This window comes from Narcine bancroftii, chromosome 9, assembly GCF_036971445.1.
Source record: "Narcine bancroftii isolate sNarBan1 chromosome 9, sNarBan1.hap1, whole genome shotgun sequence".
In the NCBI taxonomy this organism is placed as follows: Eukaryota; Metazoa; Chordata; class Chondrichthyes; order Torpediniformes; family Narcinidae; genus Narcine; species Narcine bancroftii.
In genome coordinates this window covers 123720617-123748026 of record NC_091477.1, presented here as the reverse complement: position 1 = coordinate 123748026, position 27410 = coordinate 123720617, and the positions used below count along the sequence as shown (strand labels likewise).

At 46.8% G+C, this 27410-nt stretch overlaps 1 protein-coding gene across 7 annotated transcripts in view; it reads left to right on the top strand.

The window, feature by feature from the left end:
- lpp (LIM domain containing preferred translocation partner in lipoma) overlaps positions 1-27410 on the top strand; it is a 294099-nt gene that overhangs the window by 54426 nt on the left and 212263 nt on the right. For 2 of the 7 annotated variants that reach the window (XM_069897674.1, XM_069897673.1), the window contains exon 1: positions 18035-18148. The exons of 3 other annotated variants lie outside the window; for them this stretch is intronic. The gene's annotated coding sequence lies outside the window, so the exon portion shown is untranslated. 2 more of the 7 variants (XM_069897680.1, XM_069897678.1) reach the window with 2 other exon arrangements.

The following is a 27410-nucleotide window of genomic DNA, read 5'->3' as shown; positions in this document are numbered from 1 at the left end:
GTGACGGTAGGTGACCCATGACTTGGAGCCGTATGGGAGGGTGGTACTGGTACTGGCTCTGTGGATGCTGAGGGTGGTGTGGAGGCATTCAAGGAGTTGTAGGTGGTGACAGTAGGTGATCCATGACTTGGAGCCGTACGGGAGGGTGGTACTGGTACTGGCTCTGTCCATATTGATATTTGTGCCTTTCCTCAGATGCTTGCTGTTCCAGACTCTTCTGCACAGCGGACGAATGCACTGTTTGCTTTTGCCAGTCTGTTGTCAACCTCTTTATCAATCTTGGCATCTTGGAAGCAAATGCAATAGTGACATGCAAAAGGCATTCAGACTGATACATCAACAAGCTGTTATTGTTGGAGATTTCAGTTTCCCTAACATTGACTGTACTGTGCTATGTTCTAACAGGTGGGTATACCCAAACAGTACAGGCCTTTTGGCTCTCGATGTTATGCCAACTCATATATGCTGGCCAAAATATAAAATAAACTCTCCCTACCTCATAACCCTCTAATTTTCTTTCATCCATGTACCTGCCTAAGAATACCTTAAATGTCCCCATTGTCCCAGTCTCCATTACCACATTTCAGGCACCCACAACTCTGTGTAAAAAACTTACTCTTGATGTCTCCCCTAAACTTTCTTCCCCTCACTTTGTATAGAGTCCTCCGGTGTTTGCTACTCCTGTCCTGGAAAAAAGATGCTGTCTGTCTCCCCTCCCCCCACCATGTCTCTCATGATCTTGTAGACTTCTATCAAGTCAACTCTCATCCTTCTACACTCCAAAGAGAAAACCTCTAGCTCTTCAACCTTGCCTCATGATACATAATTTCCAATCCAGACATCAGGGGTTTGGACGGGTGAACCTTGTTCAGAGTGTCCAGGATGACTTTCAACAGCAATATGTGGACAGGCGTGACCTTTACCTATTAGGAGAGGGCAATTTTAACTCTGCAGTTAGGGTAACACTTTTACAGCACCAATGACTCAGGTTTGAATCTGGTGCTGTCTGTAAGGAGTTTGTATGTTCTCCCCGTGTGTGCATAGGATTTCCCTGGGGACTCCTCACACTTCAAAAACATACATTGTAGGTCAATTGTGTGTAATTGGACAGCACAGGCTTGTGGGCTGGAAGGGCCTGTATGTCTAAATTTAAATATTTGGATAGTTAAGGGACAATTAAGAGCCAGCACGGGAAATCGTATCTCATGAACTTGACAAAGAGGGTAGATGAGCAATTCATGTTATGTGTAAAGTAGTTGATGAGGTCCCACATGGTAGATTCGAATGGAAAGTTACTGCACACAGGATAGGAGCCAACTCATCAACTGCATACAAATTTGGCTTTGTGACTAGTTGCTGTTTTGAATGGAGTTCACCTCCACAAGGAGGCTTGCTCAGTGAGATGGTGATTGATAGGTGGAGATGAGGGAGGTGGGAACTCTGCTGGAAAGGCAGAGCTGTGATGGAATAGCCCAGCTCAGTGGTTCACTTTCTGTCTTCCTTTACTCATTGTGGGATACCTGTGGTGTCCACAGGCCACTGGCTGAAAAAGTCAAGGGTAATTATTCGAGAACAGAACTGCCCACTTCAGCTTCAATCTCTTCTCTTTTTATTGTTACATAAACCAGCCAGAGATCAGGTATGAAGCTGCAAGCAACTTGAAGAAGACTGCCTTACTCTCCTCAGGAAAGTGTTTGACCTGCAGAGGAACTGTGGCTCCCCCTCCGGCTCTGGCCCTGAGGGGAGTACTAGGTGCACCTCCGGGATGCTGACCTTGCTTTGAAATATTCTGATTTCTGAACTAAAATGCAGTTCTGCCAGTTGGCCTGAACAAACCAGTTCAGTGAGTGATTAGTTGCTCACCCAGAAATTCCTCTTGGAGTTCAGCTCACAGTTAAAAGCTGGAGTCTTGTAAACACTGGAAGTTTTAGCAAAAGGGAGAAGGATGAATTCCATTGGTCAGCTCACCCTGCATCCCATGCCCTTCAACTTCCAGCCAGCCTACCACTTTGTGATTGTCATCATTGCCCCTTCAAAAAAACTTAATCAGAATTGTGAGAATTGATTTCCCATGCATAAAGCCATGTCGACTATCCTTTCCAAATGGAGGTGAATCCCCTCCAGTAACTTTTCCACAAATGAAATTAAATGTAGTTCTATGGCTTGTCCTTGTATCCTCTTTCTTTAATACTTGTTACTCTCCTGTCTTTTGATACGCAGGTGATACGTAGCACGTAGGTGGACAGTACGCAATGTAATACACACCACGCAGGTGGACAGTACACAGTGTGAAACACACCTGACAGGTGGACAGTACACAGTGTGATACACACCTGACAGGTGGACAGTACACAGTATGATACACACCATGCAGGTGGACTGTGCAAAGTGTGAAACACACCAGACAGGTGGACTGTACACAGTGTAATACACATCACACAGGTGGACTGTACACAGTGTAATACACATCACGCAGGTGGACTGTACACAGTGTAATACACACCACACAGGTGGACTGTACACGGTATGATACACACCATGCAGGTGGACAGTACGCAGTGTAATACACACCATGCAGGTGGACTGTACACAGTGTAATACACATCACGCGGGTGGACTGTACACAGTGTAATACACACCACGCAGGTGGACTGCTCGGAGTGTAGAAAGTGAGAGGAGGCACAGGCAAAGCAATGAATATACTGTCTCGGATCCAGCCCTCACTTGCTTTTTCCAGCACATGGCAGCAACAACTATGCTGAGAGACGCCAAGGTTCAGCTACAGCCCTGCAGATGAGTGATTGCCAGAATGAGAATCTCCAGCCCAGATCCCATCTCAGATGCATTAACAACCAGACCTTCCATTCAGGAGCACTTGGCTGGCATCATCCAACAATGAATGAATGGAACTTGTTTCCTTGCCAAACCCTTGCCAACAGAAGGCTTTGATTACCCCTCAGGTGGGAACAATGATGACTTCCTAATCAGTGTGCCTCGGGACCCAACACAAATAGTTTACCTGTTGAGACCTGAGGAAAACTGTGTGACATACTCAGGCCAATGTTCCCAGCCTGCACTGTCCCAGCATCTGTGGATGCCTGAAAAAGAACATCAAAACCCTTCCTTTCTGGGATCTGCACTGTGTTCTCAGCTACAGCTCTGCACATTAGACAGCCACTGTATCCCTTATCATTGCAGCAGGTCAGACGTCATCCTGCAAGTTATTGAACATGACTATAAAATGTGTCATGCATCAGTTCAATCAGTAAAGGTTAATGGAGGCACTTTGGCACAGAACCCTTATGCCTGTGACAGTACTATAATCTGTCTTTTGCTGATGTTTACCACCTCTGACAACACTACAACCTGATATCCAGATAATAACATCTAATTATTCTCCACTTTAGCAGTGCTCTCCATCTTTTATCTTTTATTGATGTTTACAAGGCAAGAAAAAGGTGTACAGAGACTTGCAGTGGGATCAATCTGAAAGGCTGATGCATTGCTCATCAAGTCAGGTGTGTGGTCCCATCCCTGTGAGTGCCATTGGGTTCTAGACGGGATGGCAGTTTTTTGAGGAAAAAGCCCAATAGAGTCACTAATGGAGCAATGTTTGGGTCAACTACGGTTGGGCACAAGGTTTTTGGGGGGAGTTCTCACCACGTGTGTCACTATGGCACACCCCATGCTGGTGGGATTCTTGTATTTCTCATCAGCAGTTGACTTTGAAAAGGTGAGCTGCCTTCTTGGCCTGTAGGTTGTTGGACAGAGGGCAGTGTGTCCCTATCTGATGGAAGCTGGGTCCATGTTTGGGGCTGCCATTGGCTCAATGCAGCCTACAGCAACATGGGTTTGGTCTGAGCAAGGCCACACCAAATGGTCTTGGCTTTAAACATTTCTGGGTACAAGAAAGGGAAAGCATGGAGTGGTTCAGTGGTTGATTATTGAGGGCAATACTCAGTCTAGTCAGGCAGAATAAATAGATTCCTTGGAGTTATAGAGCAGAGATACAGGCCCTTTGGCCCACTATGCTAACCCATCTGTACTTACCCATTTACCATCATGGTCAGCACCTTCATCTGTTGCAAATACAAGCACTTTGTCAGGACATAGTGAAAGCCCCTGAATGAACCATTCCCTCAGGACATGTGTTTTGGGTTCCTGCTTTTCTGTGGCGTCAGACTTGACTTGATGAATCTCTGCCAGCAACCTACAGTGGAAGCAAAACAGAAAACAGGTAGCTCTGCCAGTTCGAGGGAACATTGGACCTCATCCTGTACCAGACCAGTCAGAATCCTTAGTAACTCGTAAATCGTAATTCCTGTATATCACTGAATGTAACAGCAATAATAGAGATAAACAACCAGCAAAATTAAAACTACACCTTTAAATTTCAGTATCATACACAAAGCCTCAATGTAGTTAAAGTAAAAATTTGGTAAGAAACAAATACTAATGACCACAATATTGGAGCTAAAACAACAGAACATTTGACAAAAGCAGCGACTCTAAAAACACCAGCAGCAACGAAAACAACAGCGCTTGCTGATGCACGTGCAGACGAAGTACGTGTTTCAGTGGCATTGTAATTGGGTCATAATGACAGCTCTGACAGAAGCACATTAGAAGGTTCAAAAAGTAAATTAACGTTGAGTTTTAGACTTGTAGATCTATTGATACATGTAAGCGGGCTTACGCAAAATGTTTTTGTTGTTAGATTTACAAGGATATTTTTCTAAAAAAAATAATAAATTTCTGCTGAAACACTGCACAAAAATTTTATAGACAGTCATTTTGGTGTCACCTCCTTTGATGGTGTCACGGGTGCATTCCGCACCCCCTTAGTAGCACTGCAGAAGCTGTGCCAATGGTAGCAGGGATGCAGGCCCTTCAGGCCAATTTGTCCATGCTCGTGTGTGGTTTGTGATAGTACAGATCTATCACCAATGTACATAGTGTATATAGTTACTGTATCTAGACTGTGCTTACAGCGATTGGCTGAGAGCTTAGCCACACCTATTGTTTGGGCCTTAAAGGGTTGTGTCCCTAGCCAGGTCGGATCATTCTGGACTGGTTGGCCACCTGTGAAGAGCTCCGGTCTTTTGCTAATAAAAGCCTTGGTTTGGATCAACAAGTCTTTGGTTCTTTCGATGAGCTCTACATGGTTCCATGAACCTGCATTAGGTCTGAATCTCTCAACACCATTCCTGCCCAAATCTGTGCAAATGTCCCACTCTCCATCACCAGCTCGTTCCATGGACTCACCGTTAAGTACGGAAAACTTACCACCCATCTCAAATCTGTGGAGTCAGGGAAGAGTTAACATTTAATTTGCGGCCTTATCAGATCAGTCAGAGAGGAGTTTCAGGTTTCAACAACAATCCAAACTGGTTTTGTTTTGATTTTGTCAATGAATGCACAGAAAATCCTGTTAAAGATGAGGTGGCAATGACCAGATTTTTGTGGTGAGTGAGGATCTTTGGGAATGCTTTGCTGCTGTAGCTACTTCCTCAGTGTGTCCTGATGCTTTCTTTACTTGGGTAACACACCTGTAACAGTTTAATGTCTCCTCCATAACACAGCATCTCACAAGATGGAACCCTGAGTTGCCAGACAGGATTCTGGGAGGACTGGATCAATCCCAGACCCAAAAATAAAGCCACAGGAACAGTGGGAGTTCTTTCACATGCTTCCAGATCAATATGCATCTTGGGACATGGACATAACAATATCAGTATGGTACTGAGGGAGTGTCTCACTGTGGAAGAGGCAGTACTGAGGGAGCGAGGGAAATTGTAGCCTCTAGTATGATCAAGAGAAATGTATGCATGGAGCCAAATGATGTTGTTGAGATTTTAAATGAACACTCCTCATCTGTATTTATGGTACATTTGCAATTTGTGACTAGAGAACTCAGAGAGGGCATGGAGAAATTCTAGAACATATAAGAAAGGAGAGGCAGCAATTGTCCTGGTGGCCTTAAATGTGATGTTCTCAAGGCCTGATGACATGTGCCCCAGGCCTGATGGCGTGTGCCCCAGGCCTGATGGCGTGTGCCCCAGGCTGCTATCTGAAGCAAGGTTGAAATCTTCACTGACCACAGGTGAGGTGATGGGCATCAGCATCAATGGTGGGGATATGACGAGGAGTAGCTTTCTCAGGGAAATGCCTCACCGATCAGCTAATATGATTGAATTTCTTGGAAATGTCACAAAATGTGCTGATGAGGACAGCACAGCAGATAAAGTCTACATGGACCAGTAAATGTTTTTGACAAGGTCCCACATGGTGGGAGCTACATCAGGGTGGGGGTCTAAGGCCAGCAGCAGGGGCTGCAGCGGAATGGAATCTATGGCTGGGGTGGGGATCTATGCCAGGGTTGGAGCTACACCAGGGGTGGGACCTCTGCCAGGTTGGGGTCTATGCCGGGGTGGGGGTGGGGCTATGCTCATTTGGGGGCTACACTAGGGATCCAACATGGGAGACTAGCTCAAAGGTTTATAGTGCACGGTATCCATGGCAAGATCCAGATTATTTTGGTAATAGGAGAGTGGGTGATGGTTGAGGATTGTTTTTGTGATTTGGCAACCAGAAGCTGGAGGGGTACCATGGGCATGGAAGCTGGTATTATTTATTGGCCGTGATGTACATGAACAACATGTCCAAATTTTACATTAAGATGGAAAGTGACAGGGTTAATTCTGTAACTCAGGTTCTGAACTTAAAGAAGGGTGACTTTGAGGGTATGAAACGCGAACTGATTGTTAGATTGGCAAATGTTACTTAAAGGATTAATTGTAGAAAGGCAATGACAATGGCAAGCATTTAAGGATCACCTGGATGAAATACAGCGTTTGTTCATCCCGGTTTGGAAAAATAATAACTCAAGGAGGGTAGTATATCCTTGGATAACAAGGGAAATCAGGGAGAATATCAAGTGTAAAGAGGAAGCGTATAGACTAGCCAGGAATGACAGAATGCCAGAGGATTGGGAGAAATTCAGAGTTCTACAGAGGAAGACAAAGGGATTAATCAGGAAAGGCAAAAGAGATTATGAGAGAAAGTTGGCAGGGAACATAAAAAATGACTGCAAAAGTTTTTATTGATATGTAGAGAGAAAGAGACTAGTAAAGACAAATGTGGGTCCCTTGCAGTCAGAAACAGGTGAATTGGTCATGGGGATTAAGGACATGGCAGACCAATTAAATAACTACTTTAGTTCGGTCTTCACTAGGGAAAATATGAATAATCTTCAGGAAATAATAGGGGACCATGGGGCTAATGTGACGGAAGGACTGGGGAAAGTAAGTGTAAGTTATGAGGTTGTGTTGGATAAATTGAAGGGATTAAAGGCAGACAAGTCCCCAGGGCCAGATGGTCTGCATCCCAGAGTGCGAAAAGAAGTAGCCCATGAAATAGTGGATGCATTGTTGATAATTTTTCAAAACTCTTTAGATTCTGGAGTAGTTCCTGAGGACTGGAGGTGGCTAATGTAACTCCACTTTTTAAAAAGGGAGGGAAAGAGAAATCAGGGAATTATAGACCGGTTAGCTTGACATCGGTAGTGGGGAAAATGTTAGAGTCAGTTATTAAAGATGTGATTGCAGCACATCTGGAAAGTGGTGAATTCATTGGTCAGAGCAGCATGGTTTTATGAAGGGAAAATCGTGTCTGACTAATCTTATTGAATTTTTTGAGGATGTAACTAGTAGAATGGATAGGGGAGAACCAGTAGATGTGGTTTACCTGAATTTTCAGAAGGCTTTTGATAAGGTCCCACACAGGAGATTACTATACGAACTTAAGGCACACGGTATAGGGGATATGGTATTGAGGTGGATAGAGAATTGGCTGACAGATAGGAAGCAAAGAGTAGGAATAAACAGGTACTTTTCGGAATGGCAGTCAGTTACTAGTGGGGTACCACAAGGCTCAGTGTGAGGACCCCAGTTATTTACGATATATATCAATGATTTAGATGAGGAAATAGAAAACACCATTTCCAAGTTTGCAGACGACACGAAGCTGGGTGGCATTGTAAGCTATGTAGAGGCTGTTAAGAGTGCGCAGGGTGACTTGGACAGGTTGGGTGAGTGGGCAAATGCATGGCAGTTGCAATATAATGTGGATAAGTGTGTGGTTGTCCACTTTGGAGGAAAGAATGGGAGGGCTGAGTACTATCTTAATGGTATCCAATTAGGAAAAGGGGAGATGCAAAGAGACCTGGGTGTCGCTGTGCATCAGTCATTAAAGATGGGCAGGCAGGTGCAGCAAGCAGTAAAAAAGGCAAATGGTATCTTGGCGTTCATATCAAGAGGATTCGAGTGCAGGAGCAGAGAGGTATTGATGCAGTTGTATAGGGCCTTGGTGAGACCTCACCTGGAGTATTGTGTTCAGTTTTGGTTTCCTTATCTGAGGAAGGACATCATTGCCACGGAGAGAGTGCAGAAAAGGTTCATCAGATTGATACCAGGGATGGCGGGACTTGCATATGAAGAAAGGCTGGAATGACTGGGCTTGTACTCACTGGAGTTTAGACGATTAAGAGGAGATTTAATAGAAACGTTCAAAATTCTTAAGGGATTTGACAGGCTAGATGCAGGAAGATTGTTCCCAATGTTGAGCAAGTCTAGAACCAGGGATCACAGTTTAAGGATAAAGGGGAAGTCCTTTAGGACTGAGATGAGGAAGAATTTTTTCACTCAGAAGGTGGTGAATTTATGGAATTCTCTGCCACAGGAAGTGATTGAGGCCAGTTCCATAGCTATATTTAAGAGAGAGTTAGATTTAGAACTTGTGACTAGGGGGATCAGGGGGTATGGAGAGAGAGCTGGAACAGGGTACTGAGTGGATGATCAGCCATGATCAAAATGAATGGCGGTGTAGGCTAGAAGGGCCAAATGGCCTTCTCCTACCCCTATTTTCTATGTTTTCTATGTGTATGTATGAGACATGATTACATTTGCAGAGAACATGAAACTTAATGGTAGTGTTAATAATGAAGGTTGTCTTAAACTTGGCATATTGGCAGGATACAGAGTGTAGGACATTCACAGTAAACTATAGGGACCAAGGGAGTATTAAGGTACAGAAGGACCTTGGTGTAGAAGTTCAAGGATCCCTGAAGGTGGCAACACAGGTAATGCGGTGATAAAGAAGGCACACGGGATGCTTGCCGTCATTGGCCAAGGGACAGAATACAAGCACCAGGGGACAGAATACAAGCACCAGGGATGACTGTACAACTTTATAAAGCATTGGTTAGGTGACAGCTGGATACTGATTGCCGCACAGTGGGAAGGACAATTACTCCAGAGAAGGTGCAGAGGAAGGAGCTTCCCCAGGATGTTGCCTGGGATGGAAACTTTGAGTTATGGGGAGTGACTGGAGAGGAAACTGAGGAAAACCCTTGTAGAGGTGCACACAACTTTGGGCACAGGGCATGTCGAATGTGAGGAACTTTTCTGTAAGTACACCTTTAAAAATTTCAAGTTTACATTTATTGTCACCTGTACTGAGGTACAACGAAAAAATTTGCTCTGCGTGTCCGCCAATGCACAAGTGCAGCAGAATACAACACAGGACAGAGTGGAGTTTCCGTGAGAGATCCGTTCAAGTGAAGCAAGGGTATCAATATTGTACTAGTGTGAGGTGCATTCAGGAGTCTGTTAATAACAGAGAATGAAACTGACCTTTAAACTGGTGGTGTGTGATCTCACACTCCTAACTCACCTTCCCATGGCAGGAGGGAGAGTGTGGGATGAGTTGTGGGAGAATGTTGGCTGCTTTTTTGAGGCATCAGGGAGTGTGGATATAATCTAGGGAGGAGAGGTAGGTTAGTGTTAAGATTGGAGAAGCATTTACACCTCTCAGCAAGGTCCGCATAGTAGCTAGTACAGCACCAGCGGCCCGGGTTCGAATCCACCACTGTCTATAAGGAGTTTGTACGTTCTCCCCGTGACCACATGGTTTCCTCTTATGTTCCAAATATTTTTTTTTTTCATTTTAGAGCTACTGTATAGTGACAGGCCCTTCCAGCCCGTGCCACCCAAATACACCCATGTAACCAATTAACCAACAAAAGTTGCAAGTCTTTGGAATATAGGATTAGTCAGGGGTTAGCCCATTAATTGGTTACATGGGTGTATTTGGGCAGTGCGAAATCGTGGGATAGAAGGCCCTTTTACCTTTTAAATGATCACCAAAGTGATCATTATTAACCCCGGGGGGGGGGGGGGGGGGGGTAGTTGATGAAACCATTCAAGTGGTTGATAAATGCCAGGGGGTCGAGAGGGAGTTGATAACATGGGGTGGGGGGGGGGTCAATTGAACTTTTGTAGTGGAAAGTAGAGGCTGATCAACAGAAAATGGAAGATATGGCAGTGGTGGCCAACCTCATATGAGAGCGGGCCTTGGTAGCTGCCATGTGTATTTGACTTCGTCCTTTAAATAAAGACAGACTGAGCAAACAAGGGGATGGACTGAGCATAGAAGAAAAATGTATGTGTTCTTTGTACCTTTTGTAGTCACCACCCCCACCCAGTGCTGCCACCACACCCCGTCCAGCGCTGCCACCATGCCCTGTCCAGTGCCACCAACACCTCATCCAGCACCCCCTCCCTCGTCTGGTGTCACCACCCGCGTCCAGCACCACCACTACTACCCCATCCAGCGCTGCCACCCACGTCCAGTGCCACCACCACTGTCCAGCCCCACCGTCTCCGTCCAGCCCCACTACCCCGTCCATCCCCATTGCCCCCGTCCAGCCCCACTGCCCCCGTCCAGCCCCACTGCCCCCATCCAGCCCCACTGCCCCCGTCCAGCCCCACCGCCCCCGTCCAGCGCTGCCACCTGCCCATCGAGCACCACCACCCACCCTCCCCCCCCTTACAGTGCCAGGATTCCATGCCTGCGGGTCAATGAGTAATCAGGTATTCTATGAAGGGGTCGATAGTCTAAAAGGTTTGTGGATGCCTGATTTAAATGATTGTTTTGAGTGGAATAGCACCTAAACCACGCAGTGACATAACCCGATAGGTTACTTTCAATGATCCATCCATAGAATCATAGAAAATAGCTGCAGAAGGCTATTCAACCCATCGAGACTTTCCCTAAGTTCGATAGATCACAGCTGATCATGTGAGTTAGAACCATTGAACATTACAGCACAGAAACAGGCCCTTTGGCCCTTCTTGTCTGTGCCGAAATATTTTTTTTGCCTAGTCGCACTGACCAGTGCTCAGTACGTAGCCTCCATCCCTCTCTCATTCATGAACCTGTCCAAATTCTTCTTAAATGTTAAAACTGAGCCACATTCAGGACTCTATTCCTGCTTCCTCTCTGGAAACCTTAATCCCTTTAGCAATTAGGGCCAGATCCATAAGTTCACAACTCTCTGAGTGAAGAAGTTTCTCCTTGTCTCAGTCAGAAGTGGTTCTTATCCTTGTTCTGGACTTCCCCAACATTGGGAACATTCTTCCCACATCAACCTTGTCTGCTCCTGTCAGAATTATATGTCTCTCTGATGTCTTCTTGTTCTTCTCAGTTCCATTGAGGATAACCCTGGACTGTCCAGTCTTTCTTCATACACCAGTCCTGCATCCCAGAATCAATCTGGTGAAACTTCGTAGCAATCCCTTATTTGCCTTTAGCCCACGTTTGATCTGTACTCCCTTTTTAGGGGATAGTGATTGTACTACAGTCCTCACCTCCCATTGATTCCTTAACATCACACTTCCCAGACAAAAAAGCTGATCAAGGCCTTGTCATTTCCACATTACCCAGGCTGTCCACCCTCTGGATTTCCCCACTTCTGTATGCCCACTTCACTCCTGACTATAAGCCTGTTGCCACCAAGAGCAGGCTATACAGCGCTGGGGACAGGGCCCTTATCAAATCAGCAATGTCCTGGAGAGCTCAGATAGTGGTGGTTAAAGTGGGGAAAAACACTGAATTGACTATGGTCAAACTATTAACATGTTTACGCAACTGGACGTGTACCCCCTCCCTTGCATAGCCAACATGGTAAATCAAATCACTCAATATTGGGCATTTTCCACCATTTTCCACCTAAAGTCAGTGTACTACCAGCTCCTTATGTGGCCAGAGGATCAGCAGTACATCACGTTTGAAGTGGATGGCTGCCTCTACCACTTTCTGAGGGTCCCCTTTGGGGTCACCAACGGAGTCTTCATCTTCCAGAGAACGGTGGATGAGCATGGGCTACTGGCCACATTCCCCTAACTCGACTATGTGTAGCGCAAATATAAGCTGTCATATCTGGATGGAGAATAAATGCTTTTATTAGCTTACATGGGTAGGATCTCACCGTGGTCTTCAGAAGGGTTCTGGGTTTAGGAGGGAAACCAGGGTTATATATGTAAGTAGATGAGGGTGGGGCCGGCCATCAGCACCACACCCCACCAGTGAATCCCAGTTCACTGCATTCACCCCTTCCTGTAGAATTTAGGGTCCGTGAATGAAGACAGAGAACCTGGATTCAGAAAAAAAGTCGAAAAATATACAGTTATTTACAAATTTACAGATTTAAGTGGTCTGGAGATCATGGTGGAGCGTCTTAGCACCGGGGGGCCTTGGACTCCTTGGATCTCCTGGTCCCCTTGTGAGGGAGGAGAGGTGGGCTGAACTGGATCCCCTGAGGCCATGACTGGGGGTGCCGAGAATGACCTCTGTGGCTCGCAGGGCACTTAAGGCAATAGACCCTTTTTTCCAGCAGGTGCCAGGGCCCTGAAGGAGATGGTGTCCTCCCTGCCATCCAGATACTCCAGATAGGCTTACTTGGGATTGGCATGGAGCAGTTTCACCCTTTCCACCAGGGGGTTGGACTTGCTTCTCCTCACGTACTTCCTGAGAAAGACTGGACCAGGAGTGGTGAGCCAGGTTGGGAGTGTAGTTCCCAATGCCGACCTTATATCGAAATTGAATAGGAGTTCATGAGGAGTAGTGTTCGTCGCTGTACATAGTAGCAACTGGATGGAATGGAGCGCCATAGTGAGGACTTCCTGCCAGTGTGAGTTTGGAAGGCCTCTTGACAGCTTTCCAGATCGTGGCATTCTCCTTTTCAATCCGCCTGTTCCCCCAGGGGTTGTAGCTCGTAGTCCTGCTGGACGCGATGCCCCTCACCAGCAGTTACTGATGTAGCTCTTCGCTCATAAAGGATACGCCCCGATTGCTGTGAATGTAGCTGGGCTACTTGAATAGGGCGAAAATGGAATCTAGGGCCATGATGACTGATGAAGTGGACGTATCTGGACATGGAATGGCGAACAGAAAGTGGGAGCTTTCATCAACGATAGAGAGGAAGAAGGTGCTCCCGTTCGTGGAGGGGAGAGGTCCCTTAAAATTGACACTGAGCCGTCCGAAGGGCCTGGATAATGATCAGGTGTGCCTTTGTGGGGCGGTAGAAATGTGGCTTGCACTCCGCGCAGACCTGGTCATTTCCCTGACGTCTCCATGGAGTAGGGCAGATTGCGCGCCTTGACAAAATGAACCACGTGGGTTATCCTTGGATGGCAGAGCTCATTATGCAGAGACCGCAGTTGGCCAATGTGTGCAGAGGGACAGCTTCCTCTGGATAAGGCATCTAGAAGGTCATTATTAGGCAATGTCATAATCATAGGGGGAGAGCTCGATCCTCCACCCAGCAATCTTGTAATTTTTGATTTTGGCCCTCTTGACATTATTAAACATTATTATTAAATATAAATGCGACAGAGAACCGGTCAGCGAGGAGCGTAAATTTCCTACCAGCCAGGTAGTGTCTCCAGTGCCTCACGGCTTCTACAATGGCTTTAACCTCCTTTTTCACAGATGGGTTCCAAAGCTCATGGCCTTGTATGGTCCGAGAAAAAAATGCAACCGGCCTGCCCACTTGGTTGAGGGTATTGGCCAGGGCTACATCCGAAGCATCGCTTTCCATCTGAAAAGGTACATTCTCGTCCACCACATGCATGGCGACCTTCACAATGTGGTTCCAGAGGTAGTTAAAAGCCACTTGGATTTCAGCCGAAAAAAGGAAATTAGTGGCTTTTAAGAGAGGATGAACCTTATCAGCATATTGAGGGATCCATTGGGCGAAATATGAGAAGAACACCAGGCATCTCCTCAAAGCCTCTGTGGTCCTGGGAACGGGGAACTCTAACACAGGGATTGGGCCAATACCATTCTCCACCATGTAGACAAGGATAGTTCTGATCACGCACTTGTCAGAGTTTTAAGTGAGGTTCAGGGCTTTCGCTGTGTGCAGAAAACTCTGGAGGTTAGCGTCATGGTCTTCCAAGTTATGGCCACAGATGGTGACATTATGGAGGTAGATGAAGGTAGCTTTCAACCCATACTCATGCACCATTCTGTCCATCTGCCTCTGGAAGATAGAAACCCCATTAGTGATACCGAAAGGGACCCTCCGGAATTGATAAAGACGACCGTTAGCCTCAAATGCCAGAAAATGGATGGTCCTCAGAATGGATTGGCAGCTGGTGATAAGCAGCTTTCAGGTCGATGGTCGAATAGACCATATACTGCACAATAACATTCACCATGTCCAAAATTTGAGGGAGGGGGTTTGCATCTAGGGGTGTGTACTGATTAATAGTTTGGCTATAGTCATTTACTAGCCTGGACTTGTTTTCCCCTTTTACCACTTACACTGTCCACAGGCTGGTGCTAGGTTCGATGATACCGTCATCGAGCAGATGTTGTGTTTCAGACTTTATGAAATCTTGGTCTACTGTGCTGTACCTCCTGCCCTTGGTCGCACTAGGTTTGCAGACTGGGTACAGACTTGGGAAGAGAGGTTGGGGGAGGGTCGATATTCAGTGTGGAGAGGCTGCATGTGGGTTCTGATTTTAGGGGCCCTCCATTCCGAACCGTTACAGAATACTCCAAGGTCACGTTTTTAAGGTGACGCAGGAAGTCCAGAGCACACAATTCATCAAGTACGTACAGGTGAATCTTACAGCATCCTCCCCCTTCAAATGACAGATGTACTATACAATGTTGTTAAATACGCGTAGAATATGAATGAGATGCAAGGAATATGCAGTAATTGGAAGGATACATCTTTAGGTTGTACTCTTGCACAGTTCGTGAGTCTGTGAAGCTTTAGTAGAGTCTGTATCAATTAGGCATTTAGTGGAATCTCCATTTACCTTCACAGTCACTATGGAGTTGCTGAGCTGGTGAGGTCTGTCCTGATCTAGAACCATTGAGGCTAGGACCCCGGAGAGTCCATACTCCTCACTCAAGTGTCCCCCACTGTCCTGGGTTGCCATGTGTGGGTAAGATGACATTGACCTCGTGGCGTGGTAACATGGTTGCCCTCCTTTCTCCTCTGAAGGTGGTGGCGCCGAGTTTGAATTTGGGTCGTGGCAAGTTGGCCACCAAGCCTTTTCGTGCCATTTCCTCACGGTCACTGCCACTCTCTGTCGCCGTGTAATGCAGCAAGTGGGTTTGGGTGAATTCAGGGCAGATGGCTTCGGGCTGGAATCAGATCCAGGAGCGGTGCAGGCCGTGGACTTCCCCTTGCGTGGCAAACCCTCACCCAATGGCTTTTCTTGCCATAGCTGGAATACACTGAGTCTTCAGCTGGGCAACAAAATCCAAGATCTTTCTCTTGCCGCAGAAAAAAGCACTCCCTAGCACAGGAAGCAGCAGCTATTAGGGCTGGAGTAGTGGGAGCAGCCGGTCTTTGGAAGGGGTCACCTGGGTGAGCGAGTTTGCTGGCTTCGAGGTCGTCGTTCTCGAGCTTGGCCTGTTCCAACGATTTGGCCAGTTCAATGTGGCTAGCCAGGTCCTTCTTACCCAACTCAAGTAGTCACTGCCTCATGTACCACGAGCGGACCCCCATGACTAGAGAGTTCCGGGTCTGTTCTTCTTCACGAACGCAGCCTGTAGCAGTCTTGGACCTGCACTTTTTGGCAAGTGTCCACAGATCTAGCAGGTAGTCATCGATGGTCTCTCCTGGCCGTTGGTAACGTAGAACAACTAGGACCTTGTTTTGCGACTTCAGGAACCGAGTCTTCAACGCCTCGACAGCAGCATCATATGTCGTGCAGTTCCTAATGGCTGCATACCCTTTCATTCCTACCCTCAAAACAAGAGCAGACCTCCCAATTTCACCAGTGTGGAAGATGTCCCTCGTCGTGTTCAGGTAAGCCTGGAAGCAGTCTAGCCAGTACATGGGACGTCGTGGGACAGAGAGTCTATCGGTAGTACACCAGGCTTGAGTAGTGCTTCCATCGTTCAGGGAATAAGCTAGTAAAATTGTAGCGCAATTAAAAGCTCTTTCGACTGGAGGGAGATCAAACGCTTTTATTAGCTAGGGTCTCACAGTGGCCTTCAGAAGGGTCTGGGTTTAGGCGGGAACCAGAGTTATATGTGAGCAGATGGGAGTGGAGACGGCCATCAGCACCACACACTACTAGTGAATCCCACTATGACACTATCTGCAGCCACAATCTGCAAGACCATGATGCCAACCTCCAGAAATTCCTCCAGAGAGCAAAACGGGACTTGGCACACGTGGGAGACCCTGGGACTCTGGCCGTCCAACCAGTACATCTGTGTGCCCCCCCCCACCCGAAGCATGTCACCCTACCCCAGGTCCCAACCCAGCTGTCTCAGTTCAGTTTCCGGACACCCCACCCACCAACAACGACCACACTGTCCAGGAATCAATAGGTGAGCCATAGCCAGTGCTACGACAATCACAAGGGCAGACAAGACCACCGGACAGACTGAATCTGTGATGGATGTGGAGCCCACTTCACCCTGCCGGGCTCCTTTTTTAAAAGAGGGGGTGAATGTGGTGGAACCATCTTATTACTATCTGTACATGTATGGCTGGCCTGTCCCTTGCTGATTGTACCTGTGGCTCCTCCCCCTTTTTCCCCAATAAAGGCGACAATGCCATAACCCCCTCCCCCAGAACAATCTCGGGTCTCGGGTCAGCAACATGTCAGTTTATGGTAATAAAAACCAATCAGTCAGGTAACTTCTAGTGCATCAGTACACACTCACCAGCAGCTCTGCATTCGCAGAGGACATGTCCAGGGTCTTCATCTGGCCCAGCCACTTTCCCCCTCTCACTACACCAGCCTACCCAGTCTCTTCTTGTAACTCAATCCCTCCATTTCCAGCAAGATCCTTATAAATCCTTTCTGCACCTTCTCAAGATTCCTGTAGACCAGAGCCAGCATGTCAAAGGATCCTCCTGCTGTCCCTTTCGAGGTGACATTAATAACTCTGCTCTCCATTCCTGAACAGAGAAAGCCATTACTCCATAAAACCCCATCAAACACCAATCTCTCCTCATCCTATCCCCATCTTTCCTCGCCCTGCTCTCCCCATCCCTCCTTGCCCTCTTGCCCTGCTCTCCTCCTCCTTATCCTCTCTCCATCCCTCCTCTTCCCAACCCCTCCTCTCCCCAACCCCTCTTCTCCCCATCCCTCCCCACCCATCCCCTCCTCTCCTCATCCTATCCTGATCCCTCCTCTCCCCACCCCTTCACCCTCCTCTGCCTATCTCTCCTCACACTCCTATCCCCACCCCTCCTCACCCTCCACTCCCTCCTTGCCCTCCCTTCCCCATTCTCCTCTCCCCATACCTTTGCCCTCCTCTCCCCATTCCTCCTCACATTCCTCCCCATCCTATCCCCATCCCTCCTCTCCCCTCCTCGCCCTCCCCTCCCCAACCCTCCTTTTCCCACCCCTCCTCACCCCATATCTTCTTGCCCTCCCCTCTCTCCCCCTCCTCACCCCATCCCTCCTCCCCTCCCCTCCTCCTCTCCCCATCCTATCCCTATCCCTCCTCTCCCCTCCTCGCCCTCCCCTCCCCAACCCTCCTTTCCCCACCCCTCCTCACCTCATATCTCCTTGCCCTCCCCTCCCCTCCTCCTATCCCAATCCCTCCTCACTCAATAACCCTTACACCTCTTCCTTTCTCCCCTCTCCCTCTTTCGTCACCACTTCTTCACCCTCCTTTCTTACACTATCCCCTCCCTCTCTCTCACCTTCCCTCTCCCTCCCTCACCTTCTTCCTCCAAGTTTCCCACCCCCGCCAACCCCTCCGTCCGTCCCGGAGCCGCGGGCGTGATGACGTTACACGTTGCCCGGGGCGGCGGGCGCTGGTAAGTGTGGGGGGCCGCGGGGTCCCGGAGCCTGGGTAAGGTGTCGAAGGGGAGGTGGAGGGAGGGAGGGAGAGGGATAGAGGAGCCCAAGGGGGGAGTGTTGCCAGGCGTTGGAAGGGGAAGAAAGGAGGCGGCCCGGGGCGGGGGAGAAGAGGCGGCCCGGGGCGGGGGAGAAGAGGCGGCCCGGGGCGGGGGAGAAGAGGCGGCCCGGGGCGGGGGAGAAGAGGCGGCCCGGGGCGGGGGGGCGGCGGTGGCCTGGCCGGGGTCTGGAGCGGCCCTGCTTGGACATGGTGAAGCAGGAACGGGAGTAGCTTCTCAGCAGCCACGCAGTGGTGGAGGGATAGTGGAATCGGGCAAAAGGGCCTCTGTTTAACACGGAGGGAGGTAGGAATTTGTAGAATCTGAGGGTGTTGATTTATTTCTTGAGGTGGAAATAGATGAACGTTAAATGATCAATGTATTGAGGTTAATGGGGAATTGGAACAGAAGATGCCAGCCACGATCATATTGTAAGGTGGGGAAGGCTTCAGGGGCCAAGTGGTGAACTTCTATTTTCCAATGTTCTTCCAGTTCAGATTCTATCAATTTCCACCCTGATGGTGGATCCTCTGGCTGCCTCCGCAGCTCTCATGGGTTGAGAGCTCCAAAGATCCTTGTGCATTTAGGAAGAAAAAAAATCCTGCTCATGAATCTTAAAGGATGATCTTTTGTTCCAAACACCCCTCATGAGGGAACCATGCATTCATTTCAGTCAGATCATGTCTTGTTCTTCTAAAGTCCATTCAATGTAGGTTCAACCTCCTATCAATTTCAGTCTTTTTTTGCAACCTTCAAGGAGCCTATTTGTTTTATTAAATCTTTGTTTTCTCAGTGCATTCCTATCAGTCACAAACACCCTGTTAACTTTCAGAATACATCATTCTCCTTCCCAGCCACCCACCGACATCAGGGATAGTTTACAGCAGCCAATTAACCTATCACCATGTCTTTGAGATGTGGGATAAAATCAAGAGCATCCAGAGGAAAGCGATGAGTTCAAGGGAGAAAGCACAACCCCATGTGATCTGTGCCCTAGTTAGGATTGAATTGGGGGTCAATGGAGGATTATCTGCTGCACCTCTGTGCTGGCCACCTGATCTATCCTTCTGCCCACACAGGCCCTTTGACCCAAGAATAAACTTGGTGAATCCTCTGCTAATCCAATTATATCATCCCTTTAGCATGGAGAACAAAAGTATGCACTCTATTTCAGACACAGTCTCACCAATGCTCTGAAAGGTTTATACTCCAACCCTCTTGTAATAAAGGCCACAACTCCATTTTTGAATTGCTTGCTTTGTGTTTCACATATACAAAACTCTTTTGATTAACAACATTTGTAGTCAATCTCCATTTAAACATAATTTGCTTGATCATGCTTCCTTCCAAATTGGATAACCTCATCCATATATTTATTATACTCCATCTTCCAACCGCTTGTCCATTTTGCCAGTCTTCATACCTTTCCAACCACTGTTCTTGTGTTGCGCTAACCCGCCTGCCTTTGCAACTGAACACCCAGCCCATTGAGCTTGAGAATCCCAATGTTTTACGTCCTTCTAAGTAAAAAAAATTCCTCTCATCTTGGCTTTCAAGATTCAATTTATTGTCACTGTAATAAAACTGTGTCCTATTACATGAAATTGCCTTTTGCCTACTTTAAGGCAGATGGATTCGCCATCAGCAGGAATTGCCTGAAGCGCCTCTTACAGTCAGAGAAAGAGAAGCCCTCCGAGTCACTGAGTGTCTGTAGATTCGTCTCCTGCGCTTCTGCAGCCCTCGCAGTCACACAGAGTCCAGTCCAAACCATTGGCCACCCGAGGTCCAGATCTGAACCCCCGACATGGTCGGGAATCCTTCAGCGCCTTCGCCACCCCCTCTCATCTGGGTTCTGATACCTGGTACTCCTTCAGCCAGATTCAAGACAGTCTCCAGCAGTTTGCAGTCTGACACGAGTCTCCCAACAGTAGCCTTCAGCAGCACCCAGCCTCTGTGGGTTCCCCAACTCGAGTCTTTCAGCCGCAGACCCCCCCCCCCCCCCACTGGTCCGCCACTGTGGTCAATGTCCCATGGGTCGTCTCCTCTGCTCCTTCTCAGACAAGGGATGGTCTCCCTGTTTTCTGGTGCCCTGCTCCAGTCCTCCGCTTTCTTGGCATCTGCAACCCTTCTTGACTGCTACCAATAAGAGATGCTGCCATCTTGGGCACAGACCCCGCAGTCGCTGAATTTTAAATAAAACTCCCACTGGCTTCCTTAACAGGCTATTCAAAGCCTGTGCAGAGCTGATGGCAGTTGATTGGGTGATGGACCCTGTGAGAGTGCTGTAGCTCCACTCTCCGCTCCCACAAGTCTGCACCAGTGGCAGCGGCGCCATCTTGAATAATTGACTCCACACACACAGTGTCCATTCAGCCCATTGAATATGCCGAACAATTCTGCAAGCCCCAGTTCCTCACTCTTTCCCAAATGTGCTGCAAATTATTTCCCCTCACTTTTAAATAAATATTTTGATTTTGTTTTGTACCTGGGCAAATATTCAAGACTACTTAGATGTAGAAGATATGAATTTATAATTTACTATTTAGAAGTCAAAGGAAATCAACCAGGAAAATGGAAAAGAGAGTGGCAGATGGAATATAACTCAGATGAGTGCAGTGATGCAGTTTGAGAAGTTAATCTAGGGCAGGACTAACCAAGTGACTGAGAGAGCATTGAGGAGTGTAGTTACACAGGTATATAGTTCCCTGAAAAGAGGAACACAGAGAGCCAGGGTGATAAGGAAGGCACATGGCAGGTGTTGGAGGAGGTAGTGAGTTGGTGGGAGTTGGAGAAGGTGGTGAGTTTGGGGGTTGGAGGAGTCAGTGAGTTGGGGGGGTTGGAGGAAGTGGTGAGTTGGGGGGTTGGAGAAGGTGGTGAGTTGGGGGGGTTTGAGGAGGCGGTGAGTTGGAGGAGGTGATGAGCCGTTGTGTATATCTCTATACTACCAGTGTGTTAGTTTTAGTGACTTGACGAGCAGATAATGATAGTGTTGGGGAAAGATTGCAGGATGCTTCATTCCTTTAACAGGTGAAAGATAGATGGTTGTTAATTTCCAGTTTGGGATCTTGCTACGTACTGAAAGGCAGTAATGTGTGTGTTCCATGAGAAGTTCAAAGTCCCTCCTTGTATGTAAAGTGTTTGATGGTATTTAGGTGTGGAAAGATTTGGTGTAACTGAAACTGGCAGGTGGCCAAGATCAAAGTTTACAGCAACCTGTGGTGTGTCGAGTTCACTGCTGAATATTCGACTCAAGTGACCAGATAGGACTGATGCCCTGCAGTGTGTACTCCACCTCTGCTGAGCAGTCCAGCACTCACTTTAGTTCAAGTCCCTCTGGGCACGTCATGCAGAGCAGGAACATCAGAATAAAGGGAGCCATTCAGCCCCATGAGTCTGCTTTGTTCCGTGTGACGATGGCTGATCCAACACTCAAGGCATCCTTACTCTTGATCTTTTGATGCTCTTGTCCAGTCGATGCACCATTGGACTTGAAATGCTCAGTGGATCCCTATGATTCCTTTCTGATAGTCTGTATGGATCACAACAACACCTTTGTGGGAAAAACTTTCTCAATATTTTCTGCAAGTTCTGATGACATCATTTTTCAACTTGTTACCCACACTGCATTTCTCTCCATAGATGTGGAGTCTGGAGGCGTATGGGTATCTCACGGAGACAAGGTGATGGTGCATCTCATGTGCTTGCAGGGTCCATGGGGTCGGATCTTATTGTCTTGCAGGGGTTAATGGAGAAAAGTGGCTGAAGTTCTGGATTAAAATATATTTTTTAAAATCCATTATAAAAGGAGTCCATTCAGCCTATCATGTTTTAACTGATCAAAGAAAAACTAATCAAGACTAATCCCACTTTCCGTCTGTGGTCTAGAGTTCTGCAGGTCAAGGTTTTACATGCTCAGACATGCGCAGCTTAAATGTGGTGAGGGTTCTACCTTTCCCAACCTTTCAATGAATAACACAAGAAAATGATCCATCTGGCTCCTGAAACCTTCCACACCAGTCATTGTAATCATGGCCTCAGTTTCTCTTCTATGTCAGTTCCCCAGAGTCTTCAATTTCCCGATTAAAAAAAAAAAATTAAAAAAAAAAAAAAAAAAAAAAATTAGACATACAGCGCGGTAACAGGCCATTTCGGCCCATGTGCCCTTGCCGCCCAATTACACCCAATTATTGAGCACCCCTGGTACGTTTTGAATGGTAGGAAGAAACTGGAACCCCCAGGGAAATCCCACACAGATATGGGGAGATCGTACAAACTCCTTACGGACAGCGTGGGATTCAAACCAAGTTCTGATCGCTGGTGCTGTAATGGTGGTGTGCTAAACGCTACACCAACTGATGTATCCACCAGTGAGTTGAAACCCTTCCCCAACATCATGAGTAGATCTGTCCATGAATGTATTGGTAGTCTTTGTTGAGGCCTGTATTCTGTGTGATATCTCCCTTCCCCAAGAACCAGCCTCAATGCCCCAAGAATCTTTAAAAAAAATCCTTCCTGTATTTTCTCAAGCCACACATTCATCTGTGCTATCCACCAATTTTTTCACTGATTGACAAATGGCCCAGGGAGTAAATGGCTTTTGATGTCCTGCTTCGTCCAATATATTCAAATCTAATTATTCACACTCCCCCTTCAGAATCTTCTGGATCCACTTAATGTATCCTTGAATCTGAGAGAGAAAAGCCTGTATGCATTCAAAACTATAGAATCCCCAAGAATGACTGGTCCCTTGAACTTAATCTTCCCTCCGCAAGTGAGCCACCCTTTGAATCATGGTCTTACTCCTGAGTAGAACTCTCTGCCATCCACTTGGATCCCCTGTGGCTGCCCTTTGAGTTAAAGGGTGGTCTCCATCTGAAATATGCTGAGTATGTAACAGCCTCCTGATGGATTGTGTGATGTGTGTTCTTGCTCAAGCACTAAAATCGAGGTCTAGAGCTCTTCCTAACACCTCTTGTAACTGTGGTGCCTCAGAACATGTTCCCTCCTGGCACAGGATTCACACTGGGTCTGAGGGCCTGCTATATGGCTCCTTTCCCCACTCACTGAAACGACATTTGTTCTCTGAACTGAGAAATCAGACTTTGGGCCTGGCCTTGTGCATCCATGTTTCTCACTGACTGTCCAGAGGTTCAGTCACATGTTGCTCAGCCACCTGACTGAAACAATAGCATCTACTTAGAGGAAGAAGGAGCAAAGGCAACAGTGTCCACAGGCCTTGTCATTGTGGTTTGTTATTGTTGATTTATTCACTATATAAAAGCTGGCATCCCGAGAAAAGCAAACTATGTCTTTGCTAAAACCTATTCAGTGACTTTCCTATCATGCCAGTGAACAGAAACTCGGAGACCAGAGGCAGAGCAATGGTTACTAGATAAAGGGTCTGTCATTTAAAACTGACACGTATAGAAATGCCTTCTCTCAGAATGTGGAGAATCTCTGGCATTCTCTACCCCTGAGGGTGGTGGAGACTGGATGATGTTATGTTTAAGGTGGGGATAGATAAATATTTGAAAGAGTGAGAAAATTAGGAACTGGAACAGAAAAAGGCAGCAGAGATAGGTCATGGTCACGTTCAATGATGAGGCAGGACGAGGCGTCTGGTGCTCTACTCCTGTTCCTGTTTTCTTGAGTTCTGTGAATGGTTTTCCCTGACCTTGTTCCTATGAAGTAGTTGAGTATCAAAAATGCAAGAAAAACCTCAAGAAAGAAATGAGGAAGGCTAAACGAAGACATGAGGTTTCTTTGGCAGACAATTATGGTTTTTAAACAGCCATTGCAATAATTTCCCATCACTGATTTTCACACTTACCCTCCGAGGTGTCCGTTCAAACAGGATGGGTGTTTACACTAAAATACCTGAGTTGCGGTGATTTTGAAGGCTGGATGACGGCCGAAGGGGATTGAAATGTAGACCCTGCATCCAGTGTATAGTGTCATTGCTTCAATGTAATCAGTGACATCATTCATCTGAGTCCAAAAAGCCTCCAGACAGAAGAGGAAAATGAATCACGATCCACAGGTCATGTTAGCATTAGCAGTGGATATGTACAGCCTTATTCGCATGAATCTTAATTTCATGCCTTCATGATGTGGACATGGAGCCAGAACACGTGTGGTGAATAATTTCCCGCAACACAAAATGCATTGCAGGAGAATTTGAGTGAAGACAGGGAGTAGTTTGATGAAGTAACGCACGAGGACTATAAACGCCACTGAAGGAGACGTTTCCTTATTATGAGTCAATTCACGCTAATGTCACAGAGAAAGAGAAAGAGTGGGCCCGTGTTCTGGTGTAATGTCAAACAATCTTGATGATAATGAGTGTCTCAGTAAATCTTTGACTTTGTTTTGGGACTCATTGAGCCAGATATCAGGAGTAAGACAACCAACTGGTAACAGCCTCTGGGCTTAGACTCACTGTTGATTTGTGATGGAATGTGACACCATGTAAATATCAATCCATAAGTTGTACTTTTGGTATTGGTGTGGCCACCGTCTGTATGTTGGTACACCATGTAACTGGAGGAGTTGGGAGGGCCCCGTTGAAACGTTTTGTTCAACTACCAAGTGGCACTTAACTTCAGGAGACAATCGATGCATTACGGAACGGGGGTATCCAATGTGTGGAGGTGCCATTGATAGTACACAAATTCTCGTCAGATCACTGGCCTACTACAATAGAAAAGGAAGGCATTGGATTGGTCCCCTTGAAGATCAGAGTTATTGTCTTTGTATGGAGCCAAAAGAGATTGGAGAAGTCTTAAATGTTGTTTTTCATTAGTAAAGGGCACAGAGTCATGGGAAGTAGGAAAACAGGCAGAGAGGTCAAGGAACCGATACAGATTAAAGAGGAGGAAGTGCTTTCTTAAAGCAAATAAGGATGGATAAATCCCCAGGACCTGACAAGATATTCCCTTGGACCTTGAGGGAGGCTAGGATAGAAATTGCAAGGGCTCTGGCAGAAATATTTAAAATGCCTTTAGCCACATCCTTCCTGTAATGAGGTGACCAGAACTGAACACAATACTCCAAGTGTGGTCTTAACCATAACCATATAACCGTTTACAGCATGGAAACAGGCCATGTCGGCCCTTCAAGTCCGTACCGGTTCACTTGAACAACTCCTCTCCAAAGGAAATGGGCCAATGACATTTTTTATCAGGAAAAATATTTCAGTAACAATCGGGTCTAGAGCAGTGGTTCTCAACCTTCCCTCCCACTCACATTCCACCTCAAGCCATCTCTTACAGAACACTGTGGCATTGGGATTACTTAAAGTGGTATGCGAGTGGAAAGATAACAAAGATTTGTAGCGTTGCGACATGACCTCTCGATTCCTGAACTCAATCCCCCTATTAATGAAGCCCAGCATCCCATAGGCCTTCTTAACTCTCCTATCAACCTGTGCGAAGACCTTGAGAGATGTTTGGATTTGCACCCCAAGGTCCCTCTGTTCATCACACTTTTAAGGAACCAACCATTGACCCTGTACTCAGCCTTCTGGTTTGTCCTTCCAAAATGCATCACTTCACACTTATCTGTATTGAACTCCATCTGCCTCTTTTCTGCCCAACTCTGGATCCTGTCTATATCCTCTTGTAACCTTTGACAACCTTCAGCTTCATCCACAAGCTTACTGACCCATCTGTCCGCCTCTTCATCCAGGTCATTTATAAAAGTCACAAAGAGCAGGGGTCCCAGGACAGATCCCTGTGACCCCTCCACTAGTCACCGACCTCCAGGCAGAATACTTTCCTCCCACTACTACTCTCTGCTTTTGCCTACAAGCCAATTATTTATCAATGCAGCCAATTATCCACTCATCCCATGACTCATCATTTTATGGATGAGTCTCTTGTGGGGGTCCTTGTCAAATGCCTTATTAAAATCCATGTAGACCACATCTACCGCCTTACCCTCATTATTTCTTTTGTTACCTCCTCAAAAAAACTCAGACTCACAAAGCCATGTTGACTATCTTTGAGTAGTCTGGACTTCTCCAAATGCTCATAGATCCTATCCTTAAGAATCCTCTCCATTAGTGTACATCCCACTGATGTAAGACTCACCCGTCTAGAATTCCCAGAGTTCTCCCTATTATCTTTTTTTAAACAAGGGGACTACATTTTCCATTCTCCAATCCTCCAGCACCTCCCCTGCGACCAAAGAGGTTCAAAGATCATTGCCTCTGCTCCAGCTCTCTTCTTCTCTCACTTCCCACAAGAGCCTTGGGTAGATCACATCCGGCCCTGGGGACATCAATCGATGTTTTTAAGAAGATCCAACACTTCTGCTTCCTTAATCTCCACATGGTCCAGCACACAGGCCTGTCAATTCTGACCTCACCCTGATCAAGGTCCTTTTCTCTTGTGAATACTGAAGCAACGTATTCATTCAGCACCTCCTCAGCCTCCAGACACATGTTGCCTCGTTTATCCTTTTGTGGCCTCACCTTCATTCTCATTATCCTTCTTTTCTTCATTTACACATACAACACCTTGGGGTTCTCCTTAATCCTATATGCCAATGCCTTCTCATGCCCCATCGAGCTCTCCTAAGTCCTTCCTGGCTACCATATACTTCTCATGAGCCTTTCCTATTTCCTGCTCTTATATTTATGTTTCCTTCTTCTTCTTGACTAATTGACTGATCTGTTTCGTCAGCCACAGTTCCCTTTTCCTACCATCTTTTTCTTGTTCCAGTGGGACAAACTATCTTGAATCTTGTACAAGTGGTCCATAAACTTCCTCCACATTACTTCTGTGCTTTTACCCTTAAACATCTGTTTCCAATTTATTCTCACTAGTTCCTGCCTTGCCCCTTCATAATTATCCCTTCCCTAGTTAATCACTTCCCCACTTTGACTGTTTATATCTTTTTTCACAGCTATGTTGAAGCTAAGGGAGTTGTGGCCACTCACCAAAATGCTCCCCCACTGAGATATCCACCACCTGATCAGGTTCATTCCCCAGAACCAGATCCACTATGGCCTCTCCTCTTGTCGGCTGGTCCACACACTGTGTCAGAAATCCTTCTTGGACATACTTGACAAATTTAGCCCCATTTACCCCTCTTGCAGTCAGGAGGTGCCAGTCAATATTAGGGAAGTTGAAATCACCCATGACTACAACTCTACATTTCTTGCACCATTCCAAAATCTGCC